Genomic DNA, 13,527 nt, shown 5'->3' with positions numbered 1-13,527 from the left:
CCTGGGCAACAATAGTGAAACTCCGTCTTAAAAAAAGAAAGAAGGAAAGAAAGAGAGAGAGAAAGAAAGAAAGAAAGAAAGAAAGAAAGAAAGAAAGAAAGAAAGAAAGAAAGAAAGAAAGATACAGAAATAAAGATGTATTTTTAATTTTAAAAATATAGGCCGAGGCCGGGCATGGTGGCTCACGCCTGTAATCCCAGCACTTTGAGAGGCTGAGGCAGGCGGATCATGCGGTTAAGAAATCGAGACCATCCTGGCCAACATTGTGAAACCCTGTCTCTACTAAAAACACAAAAATATTAGCTGAGCGTGGTGGTGTGCGCCTGTAGTCCCGGCTACTCCGGAGGCTGAGGCAGGAGAATCGCTTGAACCCGGGAGGCGGAGGTTGCAGTGAGCCGAGATCCGTGCCACTACACTCTAGCCTGGCAACAGAGCGAGACTCTGACTCAAAAAAATAAAAAATAAAAAATACACACACACACACACACACACACACACACACACACACGAGTAATTTTACATGAGGTAAAATCTTATGTGGTAAATTCTTGTGCTAGAGTGAAATGACTGGTTATTTATTTTATTTTATTTATTTATTTAGTTTTTTTTTTTTTTGAGATGGAGTCTCGCTCTGTCACCCAGGCTGGAGTGCAGTGGCACGACCTCGGCTCACTGCAAGCTCCGTCTCCCGGGTTCACGCCATTCTCCTTCCTCAGCCTCCCGAGTAGCTGGGACTACAGGCGCCCGCCACTGCACCCGGCTAATTTTTTGTATTTTTAGTAGAGATGGGGTTTCACCATGTTAGCCAGGGAGGTCTCGATCTCTTGACCTCGTGATCCACCCACCTCAGCCTCCCAAAGTGCTCAGATTACAGGAGTGAGCCACCGCACCTGGCCTACTTTATTTTATTTTTGAGATGGAGTTTTCCTCTTGTTGCCCAGGCTGTAGTGCAATGGCACGATCTCGGCTCACCAAAACCTCCGCCTCCTGGGTTCAAGTGATTCTCCTGCCTCAGCCTCCCAAGTAGCTGGGATTACAGGCATGCACCACCACACCCGACCGATTTTGTGCTTTTTAGTAAAGACGGGGTTTCTCTATGTTGGTCAGGCTGGTCTTGAACTCCCGACCTCAGGTGATTCACCTGCCTCGGCATCCCAAAGTGTTGGGACTACAGGCGCCCACCACCACGCTGACTAATTTTTTTGTATTTTTTTAGTAGATACAGGGTTTCACCGTGTTAGCCAGGATGGTCTCGATCTCCTGACCTCGTGATCCGCCCTTCTCCGTCTTCCAAAGTGCTGGGATTACAGGCGTGAGCCACCGTGCCCGGCTGATAAGTTCTTAAAAGAAACAGGTTATAGTATTGAAAAGCAAAATTTCTTGTAATTTTTTTTTTTGAGACAGAGTCTCACTCTGTCCCCCCACCCCGAGAATCAATTACAACCAAAATAAAAGAGCCTTTAATAGGTATTGTTAAGTACCCCCAATTACTGTTAACCTTTAGGAAATCACTAGCTGGGTACACCTGTCCAATATTAAACCTGTTTCTTATGAGTCCGTGTAGGTGTAAAAGGAGGACATCATGACCTACACTTGTGAACTTGTAGCAGGATGAGCCGCAGACAAAACCTCTCAGACACCGAGTTGTAGAAGGAAGGGCTTTATTCAGCTGGGAGCATTGGCAAGCTACTGCCTTAAAATCCGAACTCCCCAAGAGAGCAATTCCTGTCCCTTTTAAGGGCTCACAACTCTAAGGATTTCACATGAAAGGGTCGTGATTGATTTGGAGCAAGCAAGGGGTACGTGACAGGGGCTGCATGCACCGGTGGTCAGAGAGAAACAGAACAGGGCAGGGAGTTTCACAATGTTCTTCTGCACAATGTCTGGAATCTATGAATAACATCGTTTTTTAAGTTATGAGTTGATTTTTAACTACTGGGTTTAGGCCAGGCAGGCCCTGGCTTGGTTTCGGGCCTGGCGCCAGGCTGCCTGTCTTTGGTTTTACTTCCTTGTTTTTTTTTTTTTTTTTTTCTTAAAATAGGTACTGAGTATAAAACAATATAAAACAATATGAGAAGGTCTCTCTCTCCCCTCATTTCCCCCCTTTGAGACTCTCACTTTCTATTAGTGGGAGTTCTGACTTTTATTTTTGCTACTTATGTCTTTTTGTGCAATAGATTGATAGTGATTTATATAGTACACTTGTGCTAAAGCATTTTGGTGAACTAAGATAGTGATGAAGCTTTTTATCATTTGAAGAAGTACAGGTAGCAAACAAGGAAGCAGTAAACAGGTTCTTATTACTATTATAAATTCTATTATAAGAGTTTTAAATCCTTCTAGTGCTGGGAACTAATTTTTAAACATGGCTTCAGGATCGAATTCATGCTACACTTGCATGGGCACATGTGTCAGTTTTGTCATATTTTTAACTATGTCTTTAACTACTTGCCTTTGATTATCTATGTGTAGACAGTAATTAGTAAGGTTAAATTTCTTATAGACCTCTCTTTCAGCTGCTAGCAAGTAGTTGAGAGCCAATCTATTTTGATAGATAGCATTTCTTATCTGAGTTTCTTGCTGGGCCAGAATAGTCAAGGCTTGACTGGTTTTACTAGTGATGATTTCTAAAACAGCTTGCAACTGTATGATTCAGTTGAGCATGTAAGTGGGGGTCCAGTATCCCCATGAGCCATCTTGTGTCTAAGCGGCAGGCCTATAGTATTATATAATTTTTTTTTGGAGGTCATTTATCATCTTCCCAATTTCCTATGGCTATGCTTCATTTTCTGCGGGAAGCATAGACAGGGAAGCCCAGGAGTTTGCCTGTTTTTATGGGCAGTAGAAAGAAAGATGGTTTAATAGTGCCAATAACACAACTACCTGTCCACTGGTCAGGCAGCTTAGCTTAAGCTCTATGTCTACATATTCAGTATAACTTGGTGGGGGCAGTCCAGTCCCGGTGGAATTCTGGGTGGGCCCAGACAGTCTGCAACCTTGGAAATTTACTGAATGGATCTCTTTCTATATAATTGGAACTTCACCATGTAACAGTTTTTTTGCGGTACCATTATACAGTTCTTGGCCCAAACAACTAAGACATCCTATAGAATGAGTGAATTCTTTCTTTTTTCTAGCTATGCAATATTGTCCAATAATTGAGACTTTTAGAACCTAGAGATGATCAGGGTGATTCTTGTGGGCCAGGAATTCATCAGGAACTGCGTCTGTAGGCACTAATTCTTGGGCTTTTTATGGCCATTGAGCTCTTATTACAGTTTTTTCACAAACATAACATGAAGTGACATTTAGAGACTGGGCTACACGCTCGGCTAATTGCAAAAACAAATTTCTGGTTTTTCCTGGAGTCTCTTGGTACTGGCAAATTTAGTTCATCATAGAAAGTCTGAAATACTGGTTCCGGAGAGAGTTTACAAAACTCCTCTTTTACTAAGATATTTGCTGTAGGACCTAGTCTTTTCCTATTGATGCCCAGAGATACGTGTTCTCCTTTTTTCTACCTTGGGTTTAAGGGATTTGTAATTATTAATTTCAAGGGGTTCCAATGTCCACTCGTACAGGAGGGGCTGCCTTCTCCTTTTTGGAGCTAAACAGGATCTTTTTCATCCTTTTTCTAAGTAGTCTAGATGACACAAGACCAGTAATTACACACATTTGCACATGAGTTTAATTCATGGCAGATATACTTATTTCCTGCCGTGTAACCTTTTTTTTTTTCAACTTAAAGAACTGCATCTTATTTTATGCCAATTACTATTGATAGTGGCCCAAGCATTAAATTTTAGGGTTATATGCTTGGAGACCCCTCTTTCTTCTGTCCTAGCTATTACTTTACTTGTGTCGCTTAGAAAAGGACCAGTCATTAATTTTATTTTAAAAACTGATCATGGGAGGCTTAAAATGGGTCATAACACGCATCAGGTTGGTTATTTCCTGGGCTACATACCTTGGATAGAATTGCATTATACAAACAACTTTTAGAGTCCTGGTACACTTATAATAACCATAAAATAATAGGACTTTAGCAATCTTTTGTCCCTCAGTGACTTGATGTATATACTGGGAACAGCCCTCAGTCTTAGGAGGGTCAGTTGAAGTCCTTACAATACAAGTCCAAATTTTAAGGAAAATGAGTCCCCTGCTATGAGTTTCCTCATGCTTCAGCTGTGTGTGGACCAGTCAGCTTCCGGGTATGACTGGAGCAGGGCTTGTTGTCTTCTTCAGAGTCACTTTGCAGGGGTTGGCGAAGCTGCTCCCATCCGCGTACAGCTCCCAGTCTACTGCTGTTTAAGGATGGTCTCGGAGTTTGGGCCCACTAGAATAAACTGAGTCCAATACTTCTACACAGTTATGTTTAACTGGGCTCTCTGATACAAGATGCCCAGCAAGATGGCGGGGTTTAGGGTGTTGCAAACTTCAATGGTTATGCAGGGATTTTCACAGAGCAAGCTTTGGTATCTAGTTAGTCCAGCATTCATTAGTTAATGGTGTCCTTTGGTATTTATTAAAATTACCACAGCATGGGGGTACTTTATGTTTAGGTTTTGCCTAAGAGTTAGCTTATTTGCTTCTTGTGCTAACAGGGCCGTTGCTGCCAGGGCCCTTGGACATGGGGCCAGCCTTTGGAAACCCCGTCTAGTTGCTTTGAGAGATAGGCCACTGGCCTTGGCCAGGGCCCTACAGTCTGGGTTAAAACTCTAACTGCCATTTTTTCTCTTTCTGACACATAGAGTATAAAGAGTTTTGTCAGGTCAGATAGCCTCAGGGCTGGGCCCAAAAGGAGTTTTTTTTTAACTCATGAAAAGCTCATTGTAATAGATGTAGTTTATCTAATCTACATTTTTATTGACTGTCATCTATCAAAATATTGACTTAAATCCTGTAACTATTTGATTTCTTTTTTTTTTTTTTTTTTTTTTTTTTTTTTTTTTTTTTGAGTTAGTTTGTTACTTTAATTTGAGCATAGACAATGGGGTCAAAGTCTGCAGAATGGTTCTCAGCCAAGTGATTGCTCTTTTCTTTTCTTTTTTTTTTTTTTTTCTTTTTCTTTTTTATTGATCATTCTTGGGTGTTTCTCGCAGAGGGGGATTTGGCAGGGTCACAGGACAATAGTGGAGGGAAGGTCAGCAGATAAACAAGTGAACAAAGTTCTCTGGTTTTCCTAGGCAGAGGACCCTGCCGCCTTCCGCAGTGTTTGTGTCCCTGGGTACTTGAGATTAAGGAGTGGTGATGACTCTTAACGAACATGCTGCCTTCAAGCATCTGTTTAACAAAGCACATCTTGCACCGCCCTTAATCCATTCAACCCTGAGTGGATACAGCACATGTTTCAGAGAGCACAGGGTTGGGGGTAAGGTCACAGATCAACAGGATCCCAAGGCAGAAGAATTTTTCTTAGTACAGAACAAAATGAAAAGTCTCCCATGTCTACCTCTTTCTACACAGACACAGCAACCATCCGATTTCTCAATCTTTTCCCCACCTTTCCCCCCTTTCTATTCCACAAAACCGCCATTGTCTTCATGGCCCGTTCTCAATGAGCTGTTGAGTACACCTCCCAGATGGGGTGGTGGCTGGGCAGAGGAGCTCCTCACTTCCCAGTAGGGGCGGCCGGGCAGAAGCGCCCCTCACCTCCCGGACGGGGCGGCTGGCCGGGCGGGGGGCTGACCCCCCCCACCTCCCTCCCGGACGGGGCAGCTGGCCAGGCGGGGGGCTGACCCCCCACCTCCCTCCCGGACAGGGCGGCTGGCCGGGCAGGGGGGCTCCTCACTTCCCAGTAGGGGCGGCCGGGCAGAGGCGCCCCTCACTTCCCCGACGGGGCGGCTGGCCCGGCGGGGGGCTGACCCCCCCACCTCCCTCCCGGAGGGGGCGGCTGGCCGGGCAGAGGGGCTCCTCACTTCCCGGTAGGGGCGGCCGGGCAGAGGCGCCCCTCACCTCCCGGACAGGGCGGCTGGCCGGGCGGGGGGCTGATCCCCCCACCTCCCTCCCGGACGGGGCGGCTGGCCGGGCGGGGGGCTGACCCCCCACCTCCCTCCCGGACGGGGCGGCTGGCCGGGCGGGGGGCTGACCCCCCCACCTCCCTCCCGGACGGGGCGGCTGGCCGGGCGGGGGGCTGACCCCCCCACCTCCCTCCCGGACGGGGCGGCTGGCCGGGCGGGGGGCTGACCCCCCACCTCCCTCCCGGACGGGGCAGCTGGCCGGGCAGAGGGGCTCCTCACTTCCCAGAAGGGGCGGCCGGGCAGAGGCGCCCCTCACCTCCCGGATGGGGCGGCTGGCCAGGCGGGGGGCTAACCCCCCCACCTCCCTCCCGGACGGGGCGGCTGGCCGGGCCGGGGGCTGACCCCCCCCACCTCCCTCCCAGACAGAGCGGCTGGCCGGGCAGAGGGGCTCCTCACTTCCCAGAAGGGGCGGCCGGGCAGAGGCGCCCCTCACCTCCCGGATGGGGCGGCTGGCCAGGCGGGGGGCTAACCCCCCCACCTCCCTCCCGGATGGGGCGGCTGGCCGGGCCGGGGGCTGACCCCCCCACCTCCCTCCCAGACAGAGCGGCTGGCCGGGCAGAGGGGCTCCTCACTTCCCAGTAGGGGCAGCCGGGCAGAGGCGCCCCCCCCACCTCCTGGACAGGGCGGCTCGCCGGGCAGGGGGCTGATCCCCCCACCTCCCTCCCGGACGGGGCGGCTGGCCAGGCGGGGGGCTGATCCCCCCACCTCCCTCCCGGACGGGGCGGCTGGCCGGGCGGGGGGCTGACCCCCCCACCTCCCTCCCGGATGGGGCGGCTGGCCGGGAGGAGGGCTGACCCCCCCACCTCCCTCCCGGACGGGGCGGCTGGCCGGGCAGAGGGGCTCCTCACTTCCCGGTAGGGGCGGCCGGGCAGAGGTGCCCCTCACCTCCCGGACGGGGCGGCTGGCCGGGTGGGGGGCTGACCCCCCCACCTCCCTCCCAGACGAGGAGGGAGGACGCTCCTCACTTCTCAGACGGGGTGGCTGCCGGGCGGAGGGGCTCCTCACTTCTCAGACGGGGCGGTTGCCAGGCAGAGGGTCTCCTCACTTCTCAGACAGGGCGGCCGGGCAGAGACACTCCTCACATCCCGGACGGGGCGGCAGGGCAGAGGTGCTCCCCACATCTCAGACGATGGGCGGCCGGGCAGAGACGCTCCTCACTTCCCAGATGTGATGGCGGCCGGGAAGAGGCGCTCCTCACTTCCTAGATGGGATGGCGGCTGGGCAGAGACGCTCCTCACTTTCCAGACTGGGCAGCCAGGCAGAGGGGCTCCTCACATCCCAGACGATGGGCAGTCAGGCGGAGACGCTCCTCACTTCCCAGACGGGGTGGCTGCCAGGCAGAGGCTGCAATCTCGGCACTTAGGGAGGCCAAGGCAGGCGGCTGGGAGGTGGTTGTAGCGAGCCGAGATCACGCCACTGCACTCCAGCCTGGGCGCCATTGAGCACTGAGTTAACGAGACTCCGTCTGCAATCCCGGCACCTCGGGAGGCCGAGGCTGGCAGATCACTCGCGGTTAGGAGCTGGAGACCAGCCCAGCCGACACATCGAAACCCCGTCTCCACCAAAAAAATATGAAAACCAGTCAGGCGTGGCGGCGCACGCCTGCAATCGCAGGCACTCGGCAGGCTGAGGCAGGAGAATCGGGCAGGGAGGTTGCAGTGAGCTGAGATGGCAGCAGTACCGTCCAGCTTCTGCTCGGCATCAGAGGGAGACCGTGGAAAGAGGGGAGAGGGGAGAGGGGGGAGGGGGGAGGGGGGAGGGGGGAGGGGAGAGGGGGGAGGGGAGAGGGGAGAGGGAGCTCTATCAGGCTGCTCTCTTCATTGATTGCTCTTTTCTTCTCGTAACTATTTGATTTCAAGCTTTAAATTGATCTGGTATTCCTTGCGGGGCTCCAGTTGCATCTAAATAGATGTGAGAGTTGAAAGACCTATAAGGAGCTTCTCTCGCTTTATGATGTCTTATTTTTTTTTTTTTTTTTTCCCTCTGGTTGATGAAATGCCAGGGTAAAAGGGATAGCCAAATGGACTAAAGCACAAGTGCCACTCTAGTTATTCAGCAGAGTGCCCAGTAAAGGTCCACCACAATACCACCATACATCCACTCGGGGATGAACAAGGGCTGACTGATTGATAAGCTCTTGAAAATTCTTAAGCTCACTGCATCCCTTCAGGTCTCCAAGGAATGCTAAATCTCCTCCCTGCCATGAGAGACAAGAAGTGAACTTAGTGTTGGGAGACATAAGTTGGATGGCCCTCGGGGGCTGACCCGCAGGGACTTCAGGATATAGCAGAGAGAGCTTGGCATGACTTATCACTCCAGGCTGTAGAATCCTGGAAAAGAGCTACCATGCAGCCCACGCCTGGTCGACTGGAGGACCACCTTAGTGGAAGGGGAACAATCAGGGCCTCTGGCCTGCCACGGGCACAAGCATAACAATTGCTTTTGTTTAACGTGCAGATGGAATATATGATCCATTTCAACCAGGCATTTGCATCTTGGTATGCTGTCTTAATTGCCAAAGTTTGTTTTAAGTCTTTAACTTGTATGGTCCTCTAGTAAAATGAATGTTTCCTTTAGCACCTATTTTTATTAGTTTTTAGACCAAAGAAAGCTAAACATTATTTTATATTTAATAATGTTTCTTGTATGATTTTTATACCAGATAAGTTAAATTTTACCTTTATATTAGTGTGTTGTTAATGTTAAACTTAATTTTAATAAAACCTTGTAGACATATTTATCCAATTTTTTATGTTTGACCAATTTTTTATGCTTGAAGGCAGCATGCTCATTAAGAGTCATCACCACTCCCTAATCTCAAGTACCCAGGGCCACAAACACTGCAGAAGGCCTCAGGGACCTCTGCCTAGGAAAGCCAGGTATTGTCCAAGGTTTCTCCCCATGTGATAGTCTGAAATATGGCCTCCTGGGAAGGGAAAGACCTGACCATCCCCCAGCTCGACACCCGTAAAGGGTCTGTGCTGAGGAGAATTAGTAAAAGAAGAAGGAATGCCTCTTTGCAGTTGAGACAAGAGGAAGGCATCTATTTCCTGCGCGTCCCTGGGCAATGGAATGTCTCAGTGTAAAACCCAATTGTATATTCCATCTACTGAGATAGGGGAAAACCGCCTCAGGGGTGGAGGTGGGACATGCGGTGGGCAATACTGCTCTTTAAGGCATTGAGATGTTTATGTGTATGCATATCTAAAGCACAGCACTTAATTCTTTACCTTGTTCATGATGCAGAGAGCTTTGTTCACGTGTTTACCTGCTGACCTTCTCTCCACTATTATCCTATGACCCTGCCACATCCCCCTCTCTGAGAGAGAAACACCCAATAATGATCAATAAATACTAAGGGAACTTAGAGTCCGGTGGGATCCTCCGTATGCTGAACGCTGGTCCCCTGGGCCCCCTTATTTCTTTCTCTATACTTTGTCTCCATGTCTTTTTCTTTTCCAAGTCTCTTGTTCCACCTAACAAGAAACACCTAAAGGTGTGGAGGGGCAACCCACCCCTTCATTTTTTGTTTACAACTTTTGCAGACAATTTTTCAACATGTCTCAACTTTCTGACTTATTACAAACTTTTTTTCTTTAAACAAACAGTTAATTTATTTCAGGAAAAGAATTTACCATATAACACTCTTTTTACATAAATTTTGCCTGCCCCCTTTTTTTTTTCTTTTTTTGAAGATAACCATTCCTTATGTCTTTGGACTAGACTGTCCAAGGCCACAAGATTAGAAGTTACCATAATACGTGTTACACTGTTAACTTTTAGCAAACGTCACTTTTGTTGAAAACCTTGTAAGTTTGGGATTTCAATTATCCTTTGCTATTAATAAGACCTTGTTTAGTCTAAATTAACTTAGAATTGGTATAGATGGCCTCTTTTTCTCTCTGCTGGTCTTTCCTTGCCTCTGCCAGCCATTTATGCCGCTATTCTCTTTTTTTTGGAGATGGAGTCTTGCTCTGTCGCCCAGGCTAGAGTGCAGTGGCGCGATCTCAGCTCACTGCAAGCTCCGCCTCCTAGGTTCACGCCATTCTCCTGCCTCAGCCTCCCCAGCAGCTGGGACTACAGGTGCCTGCCACCACGCCCGGCTAATTTTTTTTTTTTGTATTTTTAGTAGAGACGGGGTTTCACTGTGTTAGCCAGGATGGTCTCGATCTCCTGACCTTGTGATCCGCCCGCCTCGGCCTCCCAAAGTGCTGGGATTACAGGTTTGAGCCACCGCACCCGGCCATTATGCTGCTATTCTCTTGACTGCTGTAGGGGGGAAGGGAGTCTAAAACCAGCTGTAACTGTCTATGTACGGAAACTGGTCTGGGTGCCTTGGCTTACAGGTTGCCTTCTGTCATACCTTTGAAACAACGGACCTGTCCAGGCCAACCCACCTCTAATGCTGTCCAGTCTATTTCACACAAAGTTTTAAGTTTTCCTGGTGTCACAGTAACACCGTAATCTCCCTTAAATTCTCTCTTGAAATTCTTTTCTTTTTAACATAGTTCCTAGTGGGGTGGGCTTATTTGTGCCTGACCCATGCTGCTTTTTTTTTTTTGATACAAAATACCATGCTCACATCACACACACTCACCACAAGACAAATAACAGGTAAAAAGGGCACACATACACTTTTACCGTTTATACCAAACCAAAATCACGAAATTCAAAATCCGAGTACCAAAAAATTCAAGCCAAGTCAAAACCAAAACCAAAACCAAAGTATCCAGCAATTTAAGTCAAGTTAAAACCAGAACAAAAGTGCCAATGCAGACCCGCCGTGGGTGATCAGGCCATGCTTCCACTCAGATGGAGTGGGGCAAGTTCCAAAGACTAGTCTTACCAAGTTTCAGATGTCCGGACTCCAAGTGCCTGTTCCTTCCTGGTGTTCAGCCACTGTGTTAATCCTCTGTGGGGGCCTGCTACATGCTGCTCTGGCGACGCGTTCCACCGGGGCAATTGCCTACCCGGGAGCACTCTTTGGATCGCGTCACTCAAGCTGTCCGGAGTCCCCCACAGGGACGCTCCACAGGGCAGGCTTAAGCCGGCCGTCAGTCACCTCGCTTCCCGGTCAGGGAACCAAGAAATGTAGCAGGACAAGCCGCAGACAAAACCTCTCAGACACCGAGTTGTAGAAGGAAGGGCTTTATTCATCTGGGAGCATCGGCAAGCTACTGCCTTAAAATCCGAACTCCCCGAGTGAGCAATTCCTGTCCCTTTTAAGGGCTCACAACTCTAAGGATTTCACATGAAAGGGTCGTGATTGATTTGAGCAAGCAAGGAGTATGTGACAGGGGCTGCATGCACCGGTGCTCAGAGAGAAACAGAACAGGGCAGGGAGTTTCACAATGTTCTTCTATACAATGTCTGGAATCTATGAATAACATCGGTTTTTAAGTTATGAGTTGATTTTTAACTACTGGGTTTAGGTCAGGCAGGCCCGGGCCTGGTTTCGGGCCTGGCGCCGGGCTGCCTGTCTTTGGTTTTACTTCCTTGTTTTTTTTTTTTTTTCTTAAAACAGGTACTGAGTATAAAACAATATAAAACCATATGAGAAGGTCTCTCTCTTCCCTCAAACTCTTATAAGACTTAAAGTTGTGGCCGGGCACGGTGGCTCATGCCTGTAATCCCAGCACTTTGGGAGGCCGAGACGGGCGGATCACGAGGTCAGGAGATCGAGACTATCCCGGCTAACACAGTGAAACCCCGTCTCTACTAAAAATACAAAAAATTAGCTGGGTGTGTTGGCGGGCACCTGTAGTCCCAGCTACTCGGGAGGCTGAGGCAGGAGAATGGCGTGAACCCGGGAGGCGGAGCTTGCAGTGAGCTGAGATCGCGCCACTGCACTCCAGCCTGGGGGACAGAGCGAGACTCCGTCTCAAAAAAAAAAAAAAAGTTGTTATTTCACAAACACAAAACTAAATAATATTACAAGGCTGAGTATGTGCGGTATTAAACTATACGTGTTATTCTCACCTGGTTTTTACCTTTCCTAAGACTTTTAAATAGCGATTCTATTATTACTAATTTTTGGCCCTTGCTTGTTTAACCTCCTAGTAACATTTGTGTCTTCTAGACTACAATAATTCCACATGAAAACAATGCTGGCACAAGACTTCTAACCCATCCCATCTTCTGACTTAGAAAATAAAAACAAGCTGCTATTAGACCCATCAGATTAGGTATCCAGAGATTGTCACTCCTCCAATGCTAGGCAGGGCCTATGACCATAAAATTAGCAGAAAACAGCTACAGAAGATGGCCCTCTGCCCTTCTGCAGCCCATTTAAGGTCTTTTTAAAGAGAGAGTCTCACTCTGTCCCCCAGGCTGGAGCGCAGTGGTGCTATCTTGGCCCACTGCAACCTCCTCCCGAGTTCAAATGATTCTCCTGCCTCAGCCTCCTGAGTAGCCTGGACCACAGGCCTGTGCCACCACGCCCAGCTAATTTTTGTATTTTTAATACAGATGGGGTTTCATTATGATGGCCAGGCTGGTCTCGAACCCCCGGCCTCAAGTGATCTACCTGCTTTGGCCTCCCAAAGTGCTGGGATTACAGGCCTAAGCCACCACACCTGGCCGCCCCTTTAAGATTAAGGAGGAGTATCTAATCTCTGAGGGGGAATGAAGTAGGGGACTGGCAGGAATTATTTCCAGCTCCCAAGGTGCCGCTTAGATAAAATGAAGAAACTGGCAGGAACCAGCAGATGGCAACAAAAACCATCCCTAGCTACCCTCACTGGTCATTAGCATAAGATACTTCCTCTGGGGCATATTTACAGATGCTATGGCAATGACCAGGAAGTTACTGCCCCTTTCCTAGAAAGTTAGGAATAACCTGCCCCTCAATTTGCATTAGCCTGCTTCTTAATTTGCATCTAATTAAAAGTGGGTGTAAGTGGCTATAAATACAGTTGCTAACAGGACAAGAGCGGCTCTGGGCACACTGCCTATGAGTTGTCTCTACTCTACAAGGAGTAGCTCCAGTTCAATAAAAATTGCTGTTTGACCACTCATGGTGGCTGATGCCTCCAATAACAGCACTTGGGGAGGCTGAGGCAGGAAGATTGCTTGAGCTCAGGAGCTTGAGACCAGCCTGGGCAACATAATGAGATCTTGTCTCTACAAAAAATACAAAAATTAGCTGGTCATGGTGGTGGGCACCTGCGGTCCCAGCTACTTGGGTAGCTGAGGTGGGAAGCTTGTTTGAGCCCAGTAGGTTGAGACTGCAGTGAATTGGGATTGCACCACTGCACTCTACCCTGGGTGGCAGAGTGAGACCCTGACTCAAAAAAAAAATTGCTGTTTAACACCACCGGCTCACCCTTAAATTCTTTCCTGGGCAAAGCCAAGATCCTTCCCAGACTAAGCCCCAGTTTTGGGGCTCGCCTGCCTGTCTGCATCTAAACCACAGCCTTGCACAAAAACCATCACAACCTTACACAAAATACTACTGTGAAAACATCTGCCCAGTAACTGCCTGTCCAACCTTGGACTGATGCTTGTT

Source organism: Pan troglodytes, chromosome 1, assembly GCF_028858775.2.
Source record: "Pan troglodytes isolate AG18354 chromosome 1, NHGRI_mPanTro3-v2.0_pri, whole genome shotgun sequence".
Taxonomy (NCBI): Eukaryota; Metazoa; Chordata; class Mammalia; order Primates; family Hominidae; genus Pan; species Pan troglodytes.
This window is presented reverse-complemented; position numbering follows the sequence as displayed.